Source organism: Somniosus microcephalus, chromosome 1, assembly GCF_052327205.1.
Source record: "Somniosus microcephalus isolate GS21.2 chromosome 1, FLI_Smic_1.0, whole genome shotgun sequence".
NCBI lineage: Eukaryota > Metazoa > Chordata > Chondrichthyes > Squaliformes > Somniosidae > Somniosus > Somniosus microcephalus.
The window spans coordinates 321,080,669-321,102,068 of NC_140987.1; positions in this window are offsets into that span (position 1 = coordinate 321,080,669).

Here is a 21,400-nt window from a genome sequence, read left to right on the forward strand (position 1 = left end):
TACCGCCTGCTCTTGGTAGCGACGGGTTTGCAGTCGGGGGTGAGGTTAGCGAACAGGGAAGGTGGCAGGACCTTGAGGGTGGATAGGCCGCAGGTGTTATGCGGTGGGCGGTTTAAAATCTGCTGGTTGTCGACTGTGAGTGGGGGGAGGGGTCCGCCGTATGCTAGCGTGATGCTTTGGAGGTGGGATTGGAAGTCTAGGCCTAGTAGGACGGCAGCGCATAGCTGGGGCAGGACGAGGAGTTTAAAATTTTTATACTCCGTACCCTTAACCGACAGGGTCACAACACAGTAGCCGCTGATGTCTGTGGCGTGTGACCTCGATGCCATCGAGATCCGGTTGCGCGTTGGCAGGACAGGGAGGGAGTAGTGGCTCACCGTGTCTGGGTGGATGAAGCTCTCCGTGCATCCGCTATCGAACAGGCAGGTCGTGGCGTGGCCGTTTACTTTGATGTCCATCATCGACTTGGACAGGTGATGCGGGCGGGCCTGGTCCAGTGTGACGGAGGCTAGTGTATAGCTGAGCGAGTTGTTGTAGTCTGCGGTTGAGGCGGTAGTCGGGTCTAGAGGCACGGTGGCGGTCGGGCGTGGTGGGTAAAATGGCGTCTCCCACGAGGTTGGACAAAATGGCGGAGAAGATGGCTGCCCCCATAACTCACATGAGGCACTGCTGGTGTTGGTTGCCTGTATCAAAGATGGCCACCCCCATGACTCACATGTGGGGATGCTGGCCTCTGTTGCCTTGAAGGAAGATGGCCGCCCCCACAGCTCGCATGAGGCACTGCTGGCCTCTGATGATCCACCTCTGCAGGCCTTAGCGAAGTGGCCTTTCTTCATGCAGTTTGAGCAGGTAGAGTTCCTGGCTGGGCAGCGTGACCTCGGGTGTTTCACCTGGCCGCAGAAGAAGCAGCCGGTGGCCCGATCGTGGGGGTCCGATGTCGGAGTCGGTACCGGGGGTGGCGGTCTCGATCGGGTCCGGGACGCCGACGCTGAGGTAGGTCCCAGGGGGGTTGCTGCGGGGGGTATCGCGGTCGGGGTCGGTCCCAAGTCCCAGGGTCGCGAGTTACAGTACCTTGAGTATGCCTCGAGGTCCCGATGGGCCACCTCTAGAGAGAGAGCGAGGGCTGCAGCTTTGTCCAGGTCGAAGTCCCTTGCTTCCAGTAGTCTTTGCCGTGAGTAGTTGGACCGCAGGCCTTTCACGAAGGCATCGCGGACATTGTCTTCAGTATTTTCTGCCGCCGTTACCGCTTTAAAGTTACAGTCTCTGCCGAGTGCTTGTAGCACCCGTAAAAATTCCTCCACGGGCTCTCCTGGCTGTTGCGGGCGGGATCTTAGGAGGTGTCTGGCATACATGGAATTTACCGGGGTTTGGTACTGTCTTTTCAGCCGGTTGATGGCGTCCTCGTATGTTTTAAGGTCCCGGATGAGTGCGAATACTTTAGGGCTCACTTGGGCGTTCAGAACTCTTAGCATGGATTTCTGAGGCACGCCGGATTCTCACAGGTAGGCTTCGAAGCAGCTCAGCCAGTGTTCGAAGTCGAGGGCTGAGTTTGCTGCCTGTGGGTTTAGGTCCAGGTACGGTGGTCTGAGGGCTCGCAGCCAGGCCGGCTGCTGTGGCTGTTGTAGCTGGGCGTCTGGCTGGTCGCTTGGCTGGTCGTTTGGCTGGTCGTTTGACTGCTCAAGTGTCGACATTTTAAAATTTAGCCAATAAAATTGATATACCTATCAATTCATCCAATGAAAAGCGACGAGTTAAGAACGTAACTATAGGTTTTTATTGGCTGAATAACAGAGCCCACCCTCGTGGGTGATCGGATACAACAAGGAGGAATGCCAGCCAGTTGACTACCTTTATACCTGGGCAGGTAGGTGGAGTCATGGGCGGAGTCAGCAGTGGTCAGCCCAGGTATAGCAGCGTGACAAGAGGCGACCTCGTATAGTGATACAACAGTGTGAACAGTGATAACCATAGAGTAACGATATAACAGTGATAACTATAGTGTAACGATAGTGAACGATAAAAGTGGTTTACCACACAGTGTAAATCTCACTCTACACCATCCCATCAAATACTCCCAGGGCAGGTACAGCACGGTATAGATACAGAGTAAAGCTCCCTCTACACTGTCCAATCAAACACTCCCACGGCAAGTACAGCATGGCTTAGATACAGAGTAAAGCTCCCTCTTCACTGTCCCATAAAACACTCCCAGGGCAGGTACAGCACGGGATAGATACAGAGTAAAGCTCTCTCTACACTGTCTCATCAAACACTCCCAAGGCAGGTACATCACGGTTAGATAGAAAGTAAAGCTCATTCTTCACTGTCCCATCAAACACTCCCAAAACAGATACAGCACAGGTTAGATAGAGAGTAAAGCTCCCTCTAAACTGTCCCATCAACACTCCCAGGGCAGGTACAGCACGAACTAGATACAGAGTAAAGCTCCCTCTACACTGTCGCATCAAACACTCCCAAGGCATGTACAGCACGGGTTAGATAGAGAGTATAACTCACTCTATACTGTCCCATCAAACACGCCCAAGGCGGGTACAGCACGGGTTAGATACTGAGTGAAGCTCCCTCTACACTGTCCCATCAACACTCCCAAGGCAGGTACAGCAAGAGTTAGATACAGAGTAAATCTCCGTCTACACTTTCCCATCAATCACCCCCAAGGCAGGTACAGCATGGGTTAGATACAGAGTAAAGCACACTCTGCACTGTCCCATCAAACACTCCCAAGGCAGGTACAGCACAGGTTAGATACAGAGTAAAGCTCCCTCTACACTGTCCCATCAACACTCCCAGGGCAGCTACAGCACTGATTAGATGCAGAGTAAAGCACACTCTACACTGTCCCATCAAACACTCCCAGGGCAGTTACTGCATGGGTTAGATACAGAGTAAAGCTCCCTCTATACTGTCCCATCAAACACTCCCAGGGCAGGTACAGCACGAGTTAGAAGCAGAGTAAAGCTCCCTCTATACTGTCCCAGCAACACTCCCAGGGCAGGTACAGCCTGGGTTAGATGCTTAGTAAAGTTCCCTCTGCTGTGTCCCATCAAACACTCCTAAGGCAGGTACAGCACGAGTTAGATACAGAGTAAAGCTCCCTCTACACTGTCCCATCATACACTCCCAGGGCAGGTACAGCACGGGTTAGATACAGAGTAAAGCACACTCTACACCGTCCCATCAAACACTCCCAGGGCAGGTACTGCACGGGTTAGATACAGAGTAAAGCACACTCTACACCGTCCCATCAAACACTCCCAGGGCAGGTGCAGCACGGGTTAGATACAGTGCAAAGCTCCCTCTACACTGTCCCATCAACACTCCCAGGGCAGGTACAGCATGAGTTAGATACAGAGTAAAGCACACTCTACACCGTCCCATCAAACACTCCCAGGGCAGGTGCAGCACGGGTTAGATACAGTGCAAAGCTCCCTCTACACTGTCCCATCATACACTCCCAGGGCAGGTACAGCACGGGTTAGATACAGAGTAAAGCTCCGTCTACACTGTCCCATCAATCACCCCCAAGGCAGGTACAGCACGGGTTAGATACAGAGTAAAGCTCCCTCTACACTGTCCCATCAAACACTCCCAGGGCAGGTACTGCACGGGTTAGATACAGAGTAAAGCACACTCTACACCGTCCCATCAAACACTCCCAGGGCAGGTACTGCACGGGTTAGATACAGAGTAAAGCACACTCTACACCGTCCCATCAAACACACCCAGGGCAGGTGCAGCACGGGTTAGATACAGTGCAAAGCTCCCTCTACACTGTCCCATCATACACTCCCAGGGCAGGTACAGCACGGGTTAGATACAGAGTAAAGCTCCGTCTACACTGTCCCATCAATCACCCCCAGGGCAGGTACAGCACGGGTTAGATACAGAGTAAAGCTCCCTCTACACTGTCCCATCAAACACTCCCAGGGCAGGTACAGCACGGGTTAGATACAGAGTAAAGCTCCCTCTACACTGTCCTATCAACACTCCCAGGGCAGGTACAGCACGAGTTAGATACAGAGTAAAGCGCCCTCTACACTGTCACATCAATCACTCCCAAGGCAGGTACGGCATGGGTTAGATACAGAGTAAAGCTCCCTCTACACCGTCCCAACAAACACTCCCAGGGCAGGTACAGGCTGGGTTAGATACTGAGTAAAGCTCCCTCTGCTCTGTCCCATCAAAGACTCCGAAGGCACATATAGCACGGGTTAGATACAGAGTAAAGCTCCCTCTACACTGTCCCATCATACACTCCCAGGGAAGGTACAGCACAGGTTAGATACAGAGTAAAGCACACTCTACACCGTCCCATCAAACACTCCCAGGGCAGTTACTGCATGGGTTAGATACAGAGTAAAGCTCCCTCGAAACCGTCCCATCAAACACTCCCAGGGCAGGTACAGCACAGGTTAGATACAGAGTAAAGCTCCTTCTAAACTGTCTGATCAAACACTCCCAGGCAGCTACAGCACGGGTTAGATACAGTGTAAAGCTCCCTCTACACTGTCACATCAACACTCCCAGGGCAGGTACAGCACGAGTTAGATACAGAGTAAAGCACACTCTACACTGTCCCATCAAACACTCCCAGGGCAGGTACAGCACGGGATAGATACAGAGTAAAGCTCCCTCTACAGTGTCCCATCAACACTCCCAGGGCAGGTACAGCACGAATTAGATACAGAGTAAAGCACACTCTACACTGTCCCATCAAACACTCCCAGGGCAGGTACAGCACGGGTTAGATACAGAGTAAAGCTCCCTCTACACTGTCACATCAATCACTCCTGTTGTGTATGTAACCTGTTCCACCTTAAGAGAGCTTAAGCCTGTTCCACCTTAAGAGATGTACTACTTTCTCAGGCTGCTGTAGACATAATGCCGGGGGTGAACACACCGGTATATAAGCACTGTGCAGTAATCTTGTATTCAGAATAGTCCCTACCTCCAACCAGTAAAGACCTGTTTTATTGTTACTGATTAAGTCTGAGTATTAATTACTTGAACAACTCACAGACTTAACACTGGCGACGAGTCTGATTCGGACCCTGCGGCAGTCACTCCACGGCAGTTTCGTCCACAGCCAGGACGTTACAGAGAGGTTTCCACCCTCTCCACCCCACTGGAAGACATCCTGACCTCGGAGCCTCCATCGGCGACCGTCAGCTTCTTCTCCAGCTTGGTGGTGGGTAAGCCGTTGTCTGAGCCGGGCAGCGACGCGACAGGCAGTCGACCGCGTTGGCCGCACGAACGGGGCTGGGGGAGCAGGAGGAATAGGGCGCGAGAGCCGCTTCGAGCGGGAGGCGTTTCAACAGAGCGATCGCATCTCCTGATAAGGGCCGAGAGCCACGAGAACAATCGCATCCGCTGATAAGGGCCGAGAGCCGCTTCGGTCGGGAGCCACTTCGCGATCCAGCGATCGCATCCGCTGATAAGGGCCGCACTCGGGCGATCGCGGCGAAGATAAGGGCCGCACTCGGGGGCTGAAGGGAGACGGCGTCGGGGGGGACGGGTGAAGACCGCCAAGCGCGGGAAAACCGCCATTTTGTGGGCGGAGGACGACGGCAAGAGCGGGGAGCCGCCATCTTGGATAGCAGTAAAAAAAAAAATCTGAGAAATTGCAAATCTGATAAAGTACTACAATGCCTAAACACGGGAATATTAGCAACTTTGATAGTGACATCGAAGATTGGGCCATATATGTTGAACGAGTTAAAAATTATTGTAAGGCAAATAAAATTCGTGAGGCTGATAAAGCACTAACATTATTAAATTTAATGGGTGCGAAGACATACGGGCAATTGAAACACCTGTTATCACCAGATGAACCGGCGGATAAGACATTCAATGAGATTGTTACTGTCCTGAAAGACCATCTAAACCCCACGCCGCTGATGCTAGCGGAACGATTTAAATTTTACGACAGAAGGCAGCTACAGCATGAAAGCAATGCTGAATATTTGCTGGAATTGCGTAAATTAGCGAAATATTGCCAGTTTGGAACGGGACTGACAGATGCACTACGAGACAAATTTGTGTGTGGTTTATTTAAACAGGATACACAAAAGCGACTGCTCGAGGAGAATGCGCTGACGCTTGGCTTGAGAAGGCGGTCACTATGGCAGCAGCACACGAAGCCGCAGCGAGAGGCACGGCAGTAATGCAGCTACGGTCACCGGAGCTCAGTGCACACAAATTGGATGTGAGTTCTGGCAAATGTTATCGTTGTGGAAAGACAACGCATGATCAGAACCAGTGTTGGTTTAAAAACCAAGAATGTAGAACTTGTGGTAGGCTTGGACATATAGCTAGAGTATGCAGGTCAGGGAAGAAGACCAGCAACAAAAAGTCACCGCAAGGAAAATACGCAAAAGTACACAAGGTGGCCGAACAGGAGTCCGATTCATACGCTAGCAGTAATGAACTGGCTGGCTTAAGCAGTATTGAACTGGCTAGCTTAAGGGTACTCAACGATGGTAAGGGTGCAGACCTCCAGACAATTTGGGTTACTCTTCAGATAGAAGGAGTCCAAGTAAAAATGGAATTGGACACTGGATCGGCATTGTCGGTCATGAATAAGAAAGATTACAGAAGGTTATTCCAACATATTCCCCTACAGGATACGGAGATTATATTGACAACCTACACGGGGCAGAGAGTGTACCCCATCGGGACAATAAAGGTTGCAGTGGCCAACAAGGGCGAAGGAAGTCAAATAATGGACTTATATGTGCTACCGGAGGGAGGTCCACCACTACTAGGCCGGGAGTGGTTTAGAAACATAAATATGGACTGGCATTCGCTAAAAGCCATAAAGAGTGAGAACTCGGTGCAGATAATCAGCCCAGACTCTAGAACTGATGATGGTAAGACCAACCCATGTGCAAAAGACAAAGTTTCAGCACAGAATTCCACTGAGCAACAACAACATAGTTTAACAGAGAATTCTGAGTCTGTCAAGTCTACTGATATGCACATTTTTGAGGGACACTGGGCTCGAACTCAACTCCATTTCAAACTACAACAGCAATTAGAACAAATGATTCGCCGTTTTGAGCAAGAGATGAATGAAATAAAAAAGTTCTTTGTTACAGAGTGGGAGAATCTGGAAAGGCAACAGAAGCAACTGATGGAGAAAATGGAGCAGGAGCACACCAACCATCTGCGCGAGGAGGCCGAACGAATCAAAGCTGATTCAGGTTCTGAAGGTGCGTGCCATAATCTGGTGTCAGAAGAGTTAACGGTCAGCCAACTCCTTCATATGCTGAGGGACAAGACTCTGAAGGACAAGACTCTGAAATGGGAAAAACTTGAACACGAGCTGCGATCTTCAAAGGAAAAGGGTTCGGAGCTCTCAAAAGTCATTGAGATGGCTGATGTGACGACACAGACTGAAACGACTGCAACAGAGCAGCCATTGGATGCCAAAAGTACGCTGACTCACGTCAATGTAGAACAACAGACCGCTGAAACAGCTGCTCCGGTAGAGGGATTGCATAGTCCGATCAATCAATCTCCAAAGGAAGTTGAAGTATTAAAATCACAAATGAGGTCACTAGTAAATGACTTGCTGAAAGCCCAGAAAAAGCTGGATGCAGAGGTACACATGAAGAAGTCTCTTCAGGAAAGATGTCTGGATTTGGAACAAGAGCTGGCTAACGTCCAGCTGGGTATGGAGGAAATAGACGACCCTCTCACTGGTCTAGCTCAGGATGACACCGAATATTACCATGACCTGGTGGACAACACCGAATATTACGATGTCCTGTCCTGCCCAGCTTGTAACTTCGACTCCCAAAGTGCAGAAATCATGGAGGAGCACCAAAAGTCTACGGAACATCGGGAGAAGCTGGCTCTACGACGGAAACAGGAGGAAGAGAAGGAGGAACTGCGCATGCAGCTGGCAGCTGTGGCAGCTGACAATGGAGCCCAGAGAGTCTCCAAGAAGCAGAAAAGGAAAAGTAAAAACAGAAGATGACCCATCTGAACCATTATCACCTCTACCAGATCACACACGTGGTCCCTCCGAACGGAGCCAAATCAGTTCGGAAGTTCAAGCTGTTAAATCCATGAAAGGACTATTGAATGAGTAACGTGAACCGACTACACCACAGAGATTGAATCTGTGAACTGTTTTCCGCAGAGACTGAATCTGTGATATGTTACGTTAAACATGAAGTTATATATGTATATATGTTATTACGTTATGTTAAATGGGGGGATGACTATAAAGCTAAGAAGGGAGGAGTGTTGTGTATGTAACCTGTTCCACCTTAAGAGAGCTTAAGCCTGTTCCAACTTAAGAGATGTACTACTTTCTCAGGCTGCTGTAGACGTAATACCGGGGGTGAACACACCGGTATATAAGCACTGTGCAGTAATCTTGTATTCAGTATAGTCCCCTACCTCCAACCAGTAAAGACCTGTTTTTATTGTTACTCATTAGTCTGTGTCTTAATTAACTAAATAATTCACAGACTTAACACCCACCACAAGATCCTCTGCATCCATGGGAGTGGCCCTCATCTCCATGGCAAAGGGTGCACATTGATTTTGCTGGTCCCTTCATGGACTCGATGTTTTTAATTGCGGTGGATGCACATTCAAAGTGGCCAGAGGTAATAAAAATGTCCTCAACCACCACAGAAAAAACTATCACAGTTTTACGAACCATATTCGCCAGGAATGGGCTGCCTGAACAGATTGGCTCTGACAATGGACCACAGTTTGTGTCTGAAGAGTTCCGGAGGTTCTTAAAGAACAATGGTGTTAAGCATTACACATCTGCCCCATATCATCCAGCCACTAATGGATTGGCCGAGGGGTTTGTTGAAACATTCAAGAAGGCTATCAAGGCAATGTGTAATGAAGATATACCCCTACAACACAAGGTGGACAACTTCTTGTTTGCCTACCGGAATGCGACACATGCGGTTACCAACCAAACTCCAGCCATGATGTTCTTCAATCGAAGACTACGATGCCGCTTGGATTTGGTTAAGCCAAACGTCCGAAGAGATGTGGAGAACAGGCAGTTTCAGAATATGAATGAAAGGCCGACCAGGAGTTTTAAGATAGGTCAACCAGTTTTGGCCCGGGACTACCGCACTGAGAAATGGCAGCCAGGAACAATTTGTACATGGCAAGGACCTCTCATGTATACCGTGGACGTTGGAGAGAGCATTGTAAGATGCCATGCTGACCAGATTCTAGAGTCACTGGAAAACGTCAACTCCACACCACGATCTGATACACCTGGCAATGAAATCGACGTACCAATTGCAGCTACCGCAGAATCGGTGATATTGGAAGCAGATGAACCAAACAATGACATTGATCCCGACTCAACCTTGCCAGAAGAACCTGATACCCCAAAGAGGCGTTATCCAGACAGAATCAGGAAGCCTCCTCAAAGACTGAACTTATAATTGCTTAAACTTAACCAATGTATCTAGCAACCGTAATTGTGATTGTAATTAGTTATCATTTAGTTGTTAAATGAATGTTATGTACTGTTTATCTAAAAGGGGAGGAATTGTTGTGTATGTACCTTTAAGAGACTAACTGGTCTCAGACTGCAGTACCGGCAGTGACCACCCCTGTATAAAAGGCGCTAGTGAGTCTCTGTGTTTTCAGTTTTCCCTATTGACTTCAATCAGTAAAGACTTGTTTTGTTCAACTCCTGCTGTCCGTGTCTCAATCATTCACGGACATAATATCCACCACAGACCCAATTCACGTATGGACCGGGGTCAAGCAAGGCTGTGTCATCGCACCAATGCTCTACTCGATCTCCCTGGCTGCAATGCTCCATCTCACCCTCAGTAAGCTCCCTCCTGGAGTGGAGCTAATCTACAGAACAAACTGGAAACTGTTCAACCTCCGTTGCCTCCAGTCCAGATCCAAGGTCATCCTATACTCTGTCATCGAATTACAGTATGCAGACGATGCTTGCATCTGCACACACTCTGAGGTCGAACTCCAAACCATCGTCACCACCTTCACCGAAGCATACGAGAGCATGGGCCTTACATTAAACATCCGTAAGACAAAGGTCCTCTACCAACCTGCCCCCGCCACACAGTACTGCTCCCCGATTATCAAAATCCATGACGAGGCCTTGGACAATGTGGACCACTTTACATACCTCAGGAGCCTATTGTCAACAAGGGCAGATGTCGATGACGATGTCAGTGTGCCAGTGCAGCCGTCGGTCGTCTGAGGAACAGAGTGTTTGAAGACTAGGACCTCAAACCCAGCACCAAGCTCATGGTCTACAGAGCAGTAGTGATACCCGCCCTCCTGTATGCTTCAGAGACATGGACCATGTGCAGCAGGCACCTCAAAGCACTGGAGAGTTACCACCAACGCTGCCTCCGCAACATCCTGCAAATCCATTGGCAGGATAGGCGCACCAACGTCAGTGTTCTCGCTCAGGCCAACATCCCCAGCATCAAAGCTTTGACCACGCTCGATCAGCTCCGATGGATGGGCCACATCGTTTCCATGCCCGATACGAGACTCCCAAAACAAGCGCTCTACTCGGAGCTCCGACACAGCAAGAGAGCTTCAGGTGGGCAGAGGAAATGCTTCAAGGACACCCTCAAAGCCTCCTTGAAAAAGTGCAACATCCCCACCGGCATCTGGGAATCCCTGGCCCAAGACCGCACAAAGTGGAGGAGAAGCATTCGGGAAGGCGCCGAACACCTCGATTCTCTTCGCCGGGAGCAAGCGGAAGCCAAGCGCAAACAGCGGAAGGAGCGCACGTCAACCCAAGCACCCCACCCACCTGCCCCTTCAACCACCGTCTGCCCCACCTGTGACAGAGACTGTAGGTCTCGCATTGGACTCATCAGTCACCTGAGAACTAATTTTTAGTGTGGAAGCAAGTCATCCTCGGTTCCGAGGGACTGCCTAAGAAGAGAAGATGGGGAAAGAGGGAACTGTTCCGTTGGGACAGCCTCCACTTAAACCGGGTTGGGACCAGTGTGTTGGTGAATCGAATAACTAGGGCTGTAGATAGGGCTTTAAAATAAAAAGGGGGGAAGGGTCAGGTGAGGGGAACTTTAGAAATCTAAAGAGAAAAGTCAAGGCAATGGAAAAGTGTAGTGATTTGGGTAAAGATAAGCAGAGTGTGACAGGAAGGGACAGAGGGCGAGAAATTTGGTTTGTTGCGCCACCCATTAGCGCATAAAGAGGCCGAGAAGTGGGGCGGTAACCAACTAGCGCCCGGGCGCAGCGAACCCTGCGCCTCCTCCCATATTGAGCAGACATTTTGCGCCGGCGCTAAACCTTAGCGCCCGCTCGCGGGCGCAGGCAGATCATAACGTCATTTTCAGTGTGCAGCGCCTTTTGGGCACCCCAGACCGGAAATTCAGTGGCGCGCCCCTCCGTTCCGCCTGGCGCTAATAAGGACAGCTTACCTGGAACGTTCCCCAGTCGCTGTGGGGCTGGGGGGGCGTTCTTTAAAGGGGACTGCTGTGGTATAAAAGCGGCAGCCATTTTTGCAGCACAACTTCTTCGAGAGTTAGAGAGAGTTGCTGAGCTGCACACTGAGAGCCATTTCACCACTGAGCCAGCGCTGGCAGAAGAACTTCAGCCTTCTGACCATCACCTTGCTGTTGGTGAGCATATCAAACGGGGAGACTTTCTGTACGCACTTATTATGGGGGCTGCATTGAAGGGGAACGTCCTGCTGCTAAATCATCTGGAAAGGGCACAGAGACGCAGGGAGAGAGGGGCAGGCATGGCCAGACGGAGGAGGGCCAACAGACGTCGCCACACCAGACCTTACGCTGCCAGGGTTTTCCGACAGCAGTTTTCCTACTTGAACATGTCAGAGGAGCAGTGTATCAGAAGGCTGCGCTTTAGAAAGGAGATGGTGACTGAGCTGTGCCACCTGCTTCAGCCAGATCTGCAGCCTCAGATAAGGTGCAGGACATCTCTGTCGGTGGCTGTGAAGATGACTGTTGCCCTAAATTTCTACGCAAGCGGCTCCTTTCAGGCCGCAACAGGGGACATAGCCAACATCTCGCAGTTTGCGGTGCATTTCTGCATCCGTCAAGTGACTGATGCCCTGTTTAAAAGGAGGCGGCAGTAGATCTCCTTCCCAATGACCCCGGACAAGCAGCGGGAGCGCGCAGAGGGCTTCGCAGCAATAGCGGACTTCCCCATGGTGCGGGGTGCCATTGACTGCACGCACGTGGCTTTGCGGGTGCCTGTATTGAATCCGGAAGAGTTCCGCAACCGCAAGGGGTTCCATTCCTTGAATGTCCAGCTGGTCTGTGACCACCGACAGTTGATGCTCGCAGTGAATGCACAGTTCCCAGGCAGCAGCCACGACGCCTTCATCCTGTGCCAGATTTCTGTTGCAGACCTTTTCGAGGCCCCGGCTCACCCAGGGGGCTGGCTTCTCGGGGACAAGGGCTATCCTCTGTGCCCATGACTGATGACCCCGCTCCGTTCGCCCAGCACCTCTGCTGAAGAACGCTACAATGCGAGCCATCAGGCGACGAGGACCATTGTGGAGCACACAATCGGCATGCTGAAGCCGCGGTTCCGCTCTCTGTACCATTCCGGAGGAGCCCTGCAGTACTCGCATGAGTGAGTCTCCCACTTCGTGGTTGTATGTTGCATGCTCCATAACCTCGCTATCCTACGGACCCAGCCAATGCCACCAGACATTGAAGCACCAGCAGAGGAAGAGGAGGAGGAGGAGGAGGAGGAGGAGGAGGAGGAGCAGGACCATGATGGGAGGGAGGCACAAACTGGAAGGGCCGTCCATCAGAGGCTGATCAGAAGTCGCTTCTAGGCCTCACGGAATGCATGCTGACATTCCAAGAAGACGAATGGAACCGTTCTGATACCCCAAAGCCTGTGAAGGGCAAAATGCATGTAAATAGCAGACATGGCCATTGTAAATAAAGAAAGTTTTTTATTGCACAAAATGTGCTTCCTTCCAACAAGACAAAGCAATGGCAACTGAAAGCAAAACTAACACACTGACACATAAGTGACTCGTACACCCGGGAGACTGTCCAGAACATAACTAACATTCAGACCAGCATCCTCGGCCTTGATTTCTACAAATAAGACATTTCAGCAGCACCTTCTACTCTTTCCTCCTTGATGGTGATCTGCTTCTCTTGTGAGATTGGCCCCTCCCCTTCCTGCAGCTCCTCCGTAATGGGAACCCAGTGGCTGTAGCAAGGCTGGGGGAGGCCTGCTGACTGTCCGAAAGCACAGATGCCCCTGAGGGACGGCCTGGATGACCTCTGGGCCTGGAGGGCCCGGCTGCTGACTGCTCCATCTGTGCATGGGTGGAAGCAGTCTGTCCTGCAGGTGGTGGCAGCTGCAGTGGAGATGTGCCAGCGGTGGCATCAGGAATGCTGTCATCCTGAGAGCGGACAGCAGCTCCCTGGTCGGCCGACACACTGGCACTCTGACGGGGCAGCACCGCAGCATGCGCAGCAATCGGATGGTCCACAGATTGCTGGCCTGCTGTGGTGCTGCAAGGGCCCCGGGTAATCCTGCCTGATCCAGCGAGGGTGGCAGCAGTCAGTGGTCGCGTGGCCTCAATCTGCATCTGCATTAGACCAGCGAGTGACTGCGTGGCAGCACTTAGCAGTTGCGTGGCAGGTGTCAGTGCTTCGGTGAAGCCCTGGACAGTCCTTTCCAGTGCTGTCCCGAGGCCCTGGACAGTCCTTTCCAGTGCTGTCCCGAGACCCTGGACAGTCCTTTCCAGTGCTGTCCCGAGGCCCTGGACAGTCCTTTCCAGTGCTGTCCCGAGGCCCTGGACAGTCCTTTCCAGTGCTGTCCCGAGACCCTGGACAGTCCTTTCCAGTGCTGTCCCGAGGCCCTGGACAGTCCTTTCCAGTGCTGTCCCGAAGCCCTGGACAGTCCTTTCCAGTGCTGTCCCGAAGTCTTGGACACTCCTTGCCTGTGCTGCGCCGAAGTCTTGGACACTCCTTGCCTGTGCTGCGCCGAAGTCTTGGACACTCCTTGCCTGTGCTGCGCCGAAGTCTTGGACACTCCTTGCCAGTGTCTCGATGGATTCAGGCATCCTTGCCACTGCAGCCATGAGCTCAGTGTGCCTCAGCCCAGCCTGGCGCTCATTTCTGCGAGGGCACGCACCTCTTCTGCGCTCTGTGCAGCAGCACTCGCGGCCTGACTCGCCCTCCGGGGAGACGGCCCCCGAGCTTCCCTACCCCCCTTGCGTTGCTGCAGCTCGCTGGTTCCTGGAACTGGTTCCTCCTCAGCGCATTCCCCCCCGCTCCCCTCCAGGGAAGTAGTCTCCCCAGTCTGCAGAGGGGCTGGCTCGCCTGAGGGTGGTAGGGATGGTCCGGCTTCCTCCTGCTCGTCGCCTCCGGAGTCAGTGGCAGTGACAGCTTGAGGGCCCGGCTCCCGAGCTGGTGATGCAGCATCTGAAAGCAGGGAGGTTCAAGAGTGGCTTTAGCGAAAGGACAAGGTGGCAGCAAGGGATGCATGAGTGCTGCAATGCACTGACTTGGGTCCAAAGTGAAAAAGCATGCTGGTGGGGGGAACAAGTGGAAGGACAGAGCTCAAAAAGGTGATGACCTTACCATCGCTGTGCACAATGGGGTCGGCAGCTCCAGAGGTGACAAGACCACTCATCCGGCTTCCAACAATCTGGTGGACTCACTCCTTGAGGTCTGTGAGGGTCTGCAGGTGAGGCCGGCCTCCTCCGGTACGAAGCTGCTCCCTATGGTTTCTGGCCAGCTTGGCCTGCAGGAGAAAGGATGGGAAGTGATGAAACATGCTGCCCTGAGCTGACATTACATGCCCCCCATGGTAGAATAGCCCTTACATTATGCACAGAGCTGAATGTGCGTGTGTGTTTCCAGAAAGGGCCATGGGTGCTGGCTGGTAGATGGCCATTGGGACTTCGCGCACCCTCTGGCCATAAAGTCAGGTGCAGATGGAGGGATGAAGATGAATGTGAAAAACAGATAGCAAGAGTTTCTACAGCTATATACAAAGAAAAAGGGTGGTGAACATTGGTCCCTTAGAGGATGGGACTGGGAAACTAGTGGTGGGGAACATGGAGATGGCAAAGACTCTGAACAAATATTTTGTATCAGTCCTTACAGTAGAGGACACTAAAAATATCCCAACACTGGACAAACAGGGGGCAATGGTGGGGGGGGGGGAGGAGCAAAACACGATTAAAATCACTAAGGAGATGGTACTCAGTAAAATAATGGGACTTAAGGCGGATAAATCCCCCAGACCTGATGGCCTACATCCTAGGGTCTTGAGAGAAGTGGCGGTAGGGATTGTGGATGCATTGGTGATCATTTTCCAGAACTCCCTGGACTCAGGAAAGGTCCCGGCAGATTGGAAAACTGCTAATGTAACACCCTTATTCTTATGTTCATTAATAAATAGACATTCTTATTATGAACACAGCTAGCTTTTGCTAGTTACTTTATTGAGCACATGTGGACTAGGTACAGTATCGGTAGAGGCTTCCATCTTGACTGCTGCCTTGTGGCTAGCCTAGTGCCTCATGGGTAATGTAGTCTTAATATACATACAGCTGGGTAGTGTAGTCTTAATACATACAGCTATATACAGCTCTACGGCGCCACCTAGTGTCCACTATAGAAGGACATGTTATTGATCATTACATCCCCCTTTCTTTGAGGTTTAACAAAATCAATATCAATCAACTTTCAAGAAAACAATAAAGATAATATCAGTAACACTTTTGTTGGTGCTCTATAAACATAAACATTTTCAAAACAGTCAACACATTTTCAAAGCTTTACATTGTACTCAAAGATTAAGTCTATCAGGCTTTTTTACTTCACGTGTGGATCTTCTCAACATGGGTAAGTCTGATGTGTCTTCATGAGATTGTTCTGGCGGTGAATGACAAGATGCAGTTGCGGCATTGTCATCGATCTGCTCTTGTATAGATCGAGGTCTCCTTGCCATCTTTGCTTGGAGAGGGTTTCAGTGTTTCCTTCACTCTTCATGCCATAACTCTCAATGTAGTTAATGCACTCTCGAAAAACTGCTGGCAGCTGGATCCCATCATACAGCATAGTCCTCTCAGCAGCCTCGGCTAATGGAACACCAAAGATTGGCCTGAGGGAAGAAGGAGTATCCACTGGAACTGCTTCCTGCTCTGGTGCAGGCTTCTTCTTTTTCTTTTTCTCTTTCCACTGCTTAACAACATCTGCTGCGGTTATATCTTTGGACTTTTTCTCCTTGTGTTTTTCCTCTTTGTGCTTTTCTTCCTTTGGCTTCTCTTTGACCTTAAAGTCTTTTTCTTTCTTCTTGGAGAAACTAGGCTTTTTGAAGACATGGATACCCTTTGGCCTTTTCATCCTTGATGGGCTCTCTGCTTCATCACCTGAGTCATCTGGTCTGCTTATGGCACAGTTTATACAGTAGATTCTCTTGACCAGTTCTAAGTCTTCACAAGCTTTGTCACCTAGTATCGAATCAAGTCTTTCAGCCACAACAGAAAACATGAGATGATGCACTTTGTCTTTGACTGTCACTTTAAGTCTGCATACACCTAAGCTATCTATTTTCTGTCCATTATAGTCCTTCAGTAGTACTGACTTTTTCTGTATTTTGGGCTTTTCTTTCATATTGTTAATGTCACTCATACTGATTAAGTTTGCTTTTGCCCCAGCGTCCAGTTTCAATGTAACTAATGCTCCATTTATCTGCAGTGGGATCATCCATTTGTCCTCTTTTACTGCATTGACTTTATGTTCAGCATTGTCCATTTCTGAGGGCTGCACATTTTCTGTATCCTTTTTGATATTGTCACATGACACCATTCCTACAAAAAATGTCTCACTTAAATCAGTGTCCTCAATTACATTAACTCGTTGCCCTTTCGTTGTTTTTACTTTTGAAAAGCATTGTTTGGCAAAGTGATTCTTTCCATTACACTTTGTGCACATTTTTCCAAATGCTGGGCATTGTCTTAACTGGTGTTTGTAACCACAGCATTTACAATTAAAAATTTCATCCTCCGATTGCTTTTCATTTCTGTTCTGCCCACGTTTCTTCCCCTTGTAGGACACAGCACCGACAGCAGCATTATCACTCATTACAATCGCATCATTATTGATTTCACTGAAAGTCTTCGCGTGCTTTCGAGCTAGCTCGCTGGCTTGGCATATTTTCACTGCATTTTCCAAATTTAGTTCGGTTTCTCTCAACAGACGTTCCCTGACTTTTTTATCATGAATACCAAACACAATCTGGTCGCGAATCATGGATGATTTCAGCTCAGAGAAATTACATGTCTGTGCTTTCAGTTTCAGATCAGTTATAAAGGTATCAAAAGTCTCATTTTGTTGCTGTGTCCTTGAACAGAACATGTATCTTTCATAGGTCTCGTTCTTTTTGGGAGAACAATGTGCATCAAATTTTTTTAGCACATCTACTAATTTTTCTCTGTTCCCCTCTGGATTAAATACAAATGTATTAAATACCTCTATCACCTGTGGGCCTGCAACCATGAGCAGCAACGCTATTTTTCTTGCATCTGGCTTCGTACCGAATCCGATGGCAGCAATGTAGAGTTCGAATTGTTGTTTAAAAATCCGCCAATTGTAGTCGACATTTCCCTCGAGATTCAAACGCTCTGGTGGCTTCAAATTCTCCATGTCGCTTTTCACAATTTTTTAGCAGATATTTACAACTCTTGGTATCCTGGTAACATCTTATGTTCATTAATAAATAGACATTCTTATTATGAACACAGCTAGCTTTTGCTAGTTACTTTATTGAGCACATGTGGACTAGGTACAGTATCTGTAGAGGCTTCCATCTTGACTGCTGCCTTGTGGGTAGCCTAGTGCCTCATGGGTAATGTAGTCTTAATATACATACAGCTGGGTAGTGTAGTCTTAATACATACAGTTATATACAGCTCTACGGCTCCACCTAGTGTCCACTATAGAATGACATGTTATTGATCATTACACTTATTTAAGAAGGGAAGTAGACAAAAAGCTGGAAACTATAGGCCAGTTAGCCTAACATCTGTGGTTGGCAAAATGTTGGAGTCCATTATTAAGGATACAGTAACAGAGCATTTGGATAAACATAATTTAACAGGACAGAGTCAGCATGGTTTTATGAAGGGGAGGTCATGTTTGACAAATTTGCTCGAATTCTTTGAGGATGTAACATATAGGGTGGATAAAGGGGAACCAGTGGATGTAGTGTATTTGGACTTCCAAAAGGCATTTGACAAGGTTCCACGCAAAAGATTACTGATCAAGATAAAAATTCACGGGATTAGGGGTAATATACTGGCATGGGTGGAAGATTGGCTAGCTAACAGAAAACAAAGCGTTGGGATAAATGGTTCATTCTCGGGCTGGCAATCAGTAACTAGTGGTTTTCCGCAGGGGTCAGTGCTGGGACCCCAACTCTTTACAATCTATATTAACGATTTGGAGGAAGGGACCGAGTGCAACATATCCAAGTTTGCCGACGATACAAAGATGGGAGAGAAAGCAGTGAGTGAGGAGGACATAAAAAACCTGCAAAAGGACATAGACAGGCTAAGTGAGTGGGCAGAGATTTGGCAGATGCAATATAATGTTGGAAAGTGTGAGGTTATGCACATTGGCAGAAAAAATCAAAGAGCAAGTTATTATCTAAATGGAGAGAAACTGCAAAGTGCTACAGTACAAAGGGATCTGGGGGTCCTGGTGCATGAAACACAAAAAGTTAGTATGCAGGTGCAGCAGGTGATCAGGCAGGCCAATGGAATCTTGGCTTTTATTGCAAGGGGGATGGAGTATAAAAACAGGGAAGTCTTGCTGCAGTTATACAGGGTATTGGTGAGGCCACACCTGGAATACTGCGTGCAGTTTTGGTTTCCATATTTAAGAAAAGATATACTTGCTCTCGAGGCGGTTCAGAGAAGGTTCACTCGGTTGATTCCAGCGATGAGGGGGTTGACGTATGAGGAAAGGTTGAGTAGGTTGGGACTCTACTCATTGAAGTTCAGAAGAATGAGAGGCGATCTTATCGAAACATATAAGATTGTAAGGGGGCTTGATCGGGTGGGTGCGGTGAGGATGTTTCCACTGATGGGTGAGATTAGAACTAGGGGGCATAATCTTAGAATAAGGGGCTGCCCTTTCAAAACTGAGATGAGGAGAAACTTCTTCACTCAGAGGGTAGTAAATCTATGGAATTTGCTACCCCAGAGAGCTGTGGAAGCTGCAACATTAAATAAATTTAAAATGGAGATAGACATTTTCCTAGCAGATAAGGGAATTAGGGGAGGGCAGGGAAGTGGACGTGAGTCTAGATTCAGATCAGCCATGATCCTATTGAATGGCGGAGCAGGCCCGAGGGGCCGTATGGCCTACTCCTGCTCCTATTTCTTATGTTCTTATGTTCTAACGACCCAAGTGAGGTCGTTGAACTTCTTCCTGCATTGCACAGGAGTCCTGGGCACCACGCTGCTGGAGGTGACTCTTTGGTCAACATCCCTCCAAGCTCTGCAGTATTCGCTCTGATGAGGCCTCCTGCCATTCTCGGGGTACAGCACAGCTCGCCGGCGCTCCACTGCGCTAACCAGATCATCCAATGCCTCATCGCTAAAGCGCTCCGGTCTCTGCCTGACCCTCTCCATGTCTTGGAAGTTTTGAACGCCACAGGTAGGTCACCGCCGATTTTGAGGCCTACAAGGCGTAGAGTGTGGCTGCTGATGTTAATTGACCCGCCCCTTTAAGAGCTGGCTGGCGCCAGCGTGTCTCGGGGAAATCGATTATTGACAGCACCTGCGCTGCGCCCGGCCGCCGAGAAATTGAGTAGCGCCGCCGGGTTAGCACCTTAAGAGTACCATGCAGCGCCTGATTTAGCGCCGCAATCACTTTCAGGGGCGTTGCAACCTAATATCGCTCGAGGTGGTGATAAGTTGCGCCTGGCGCTAAACTTTGCGTACCGCCAATACTAGCGCCCCAAGCGGGGCGATACCGAATTTATTCCCCAGAGAGTTTAACGGTAAAAGTGCATCAGCAAATAAGGTGAAAGCAGGGAATAATGGTAAAAAGTTAAAATTAAAGGCTCTTTATCAGTCAACCAACTGCATGAAGCATTTGTAACATGATCACAGAATCACAGAATCACAGAAACCCCACAGTGCAGATAGAGGCCATTTCGGCCCATCGAGTCTGCACCGACACATATCCCACCCGATTCCCGTAACCCCTACACCAACACATATCCCACCCTATCCCTGTAACCCCATGTATTTAATCCCCCTAACACTAAGGGTCAATTTATCATAGCCAATCAACCTAACCCGCACATCTTTGGACTGATGATTTATGATAGATGATTTAATGGCACAAACAGAGATAAATGTGTTTGATCTCGTCGCCATTACAGAGACATGGTTGCAAGTTGACCAAGGTTGGGAACTAAATAGTCTAGGGTACTTGATATTTAGAAAATACAGGTAGAATGGAAAAGGAGATGGGGGAGCGGGTAGCCCTGATAATAAAGGATGACATAAGGACAGTAGAGAGAAAAGGTCTTGGCTCAGAAGATCGGGAAGTAGAATCAGTATGGGCGGAGATAAGAAATATACAAGGGGCAGAAAACACTGCTGGAAGTAGCTTATAAACCCCCAAACAGTAGCTATAATGTTGGACAGAATATTAATCAACAAATAATAGGAGCTTGTAACAAAGATAATAAAATAATCATGGGGGAGTTTAATCTTCACATAGACTGGGCAAATCAAATTGGCAAATCTTGTCTGGAGGACAAGCTCATGAAATGAATTTGAGACAGTTTCCCAGAACAATACATCATGGAACCAACCAGGGAACAGGCTATTTTAGATCTTGTATTGTGTAATGAGACAGGGTTAATTAGTAATCTCATAGTAAAGGATCGTCTGGGGAAGAGTGATCATAATATGATAACATTTCACATTGAGTTTGAGAGTGAAATACATCAGTCGGAAATGAGAGTCTTAAACTTAAATAAACCAATTACATGGATATGAGGAGTGAGTTAGCTAAGGTAGATTGGGAAATTAGATTAAAAAGTATGATGGCAGATAAGCAGTGGCAAACATTTGAAGAAATAGTCCAAAATTCTTAAAGCATATACATTCCATTGAAAAATAAAAATTCCATGGGAAAAGTGATCCATCCATGGCTAACTAAGGAAGTTAAGGATAGTATTAGATTAAAAGAAAAAGGTTACATTGTAGGAATGTCTAGTTCCTATCCAAAGACTGAGGTCCACTCAGGCGATCAAACAAAATGAAGTTTAATGGAAACAAACAGGTTTAAACAAGTAACTGCAGGAGAACATCGAGTGTAGGTCTGTTCAGTTCGGAGGCTCC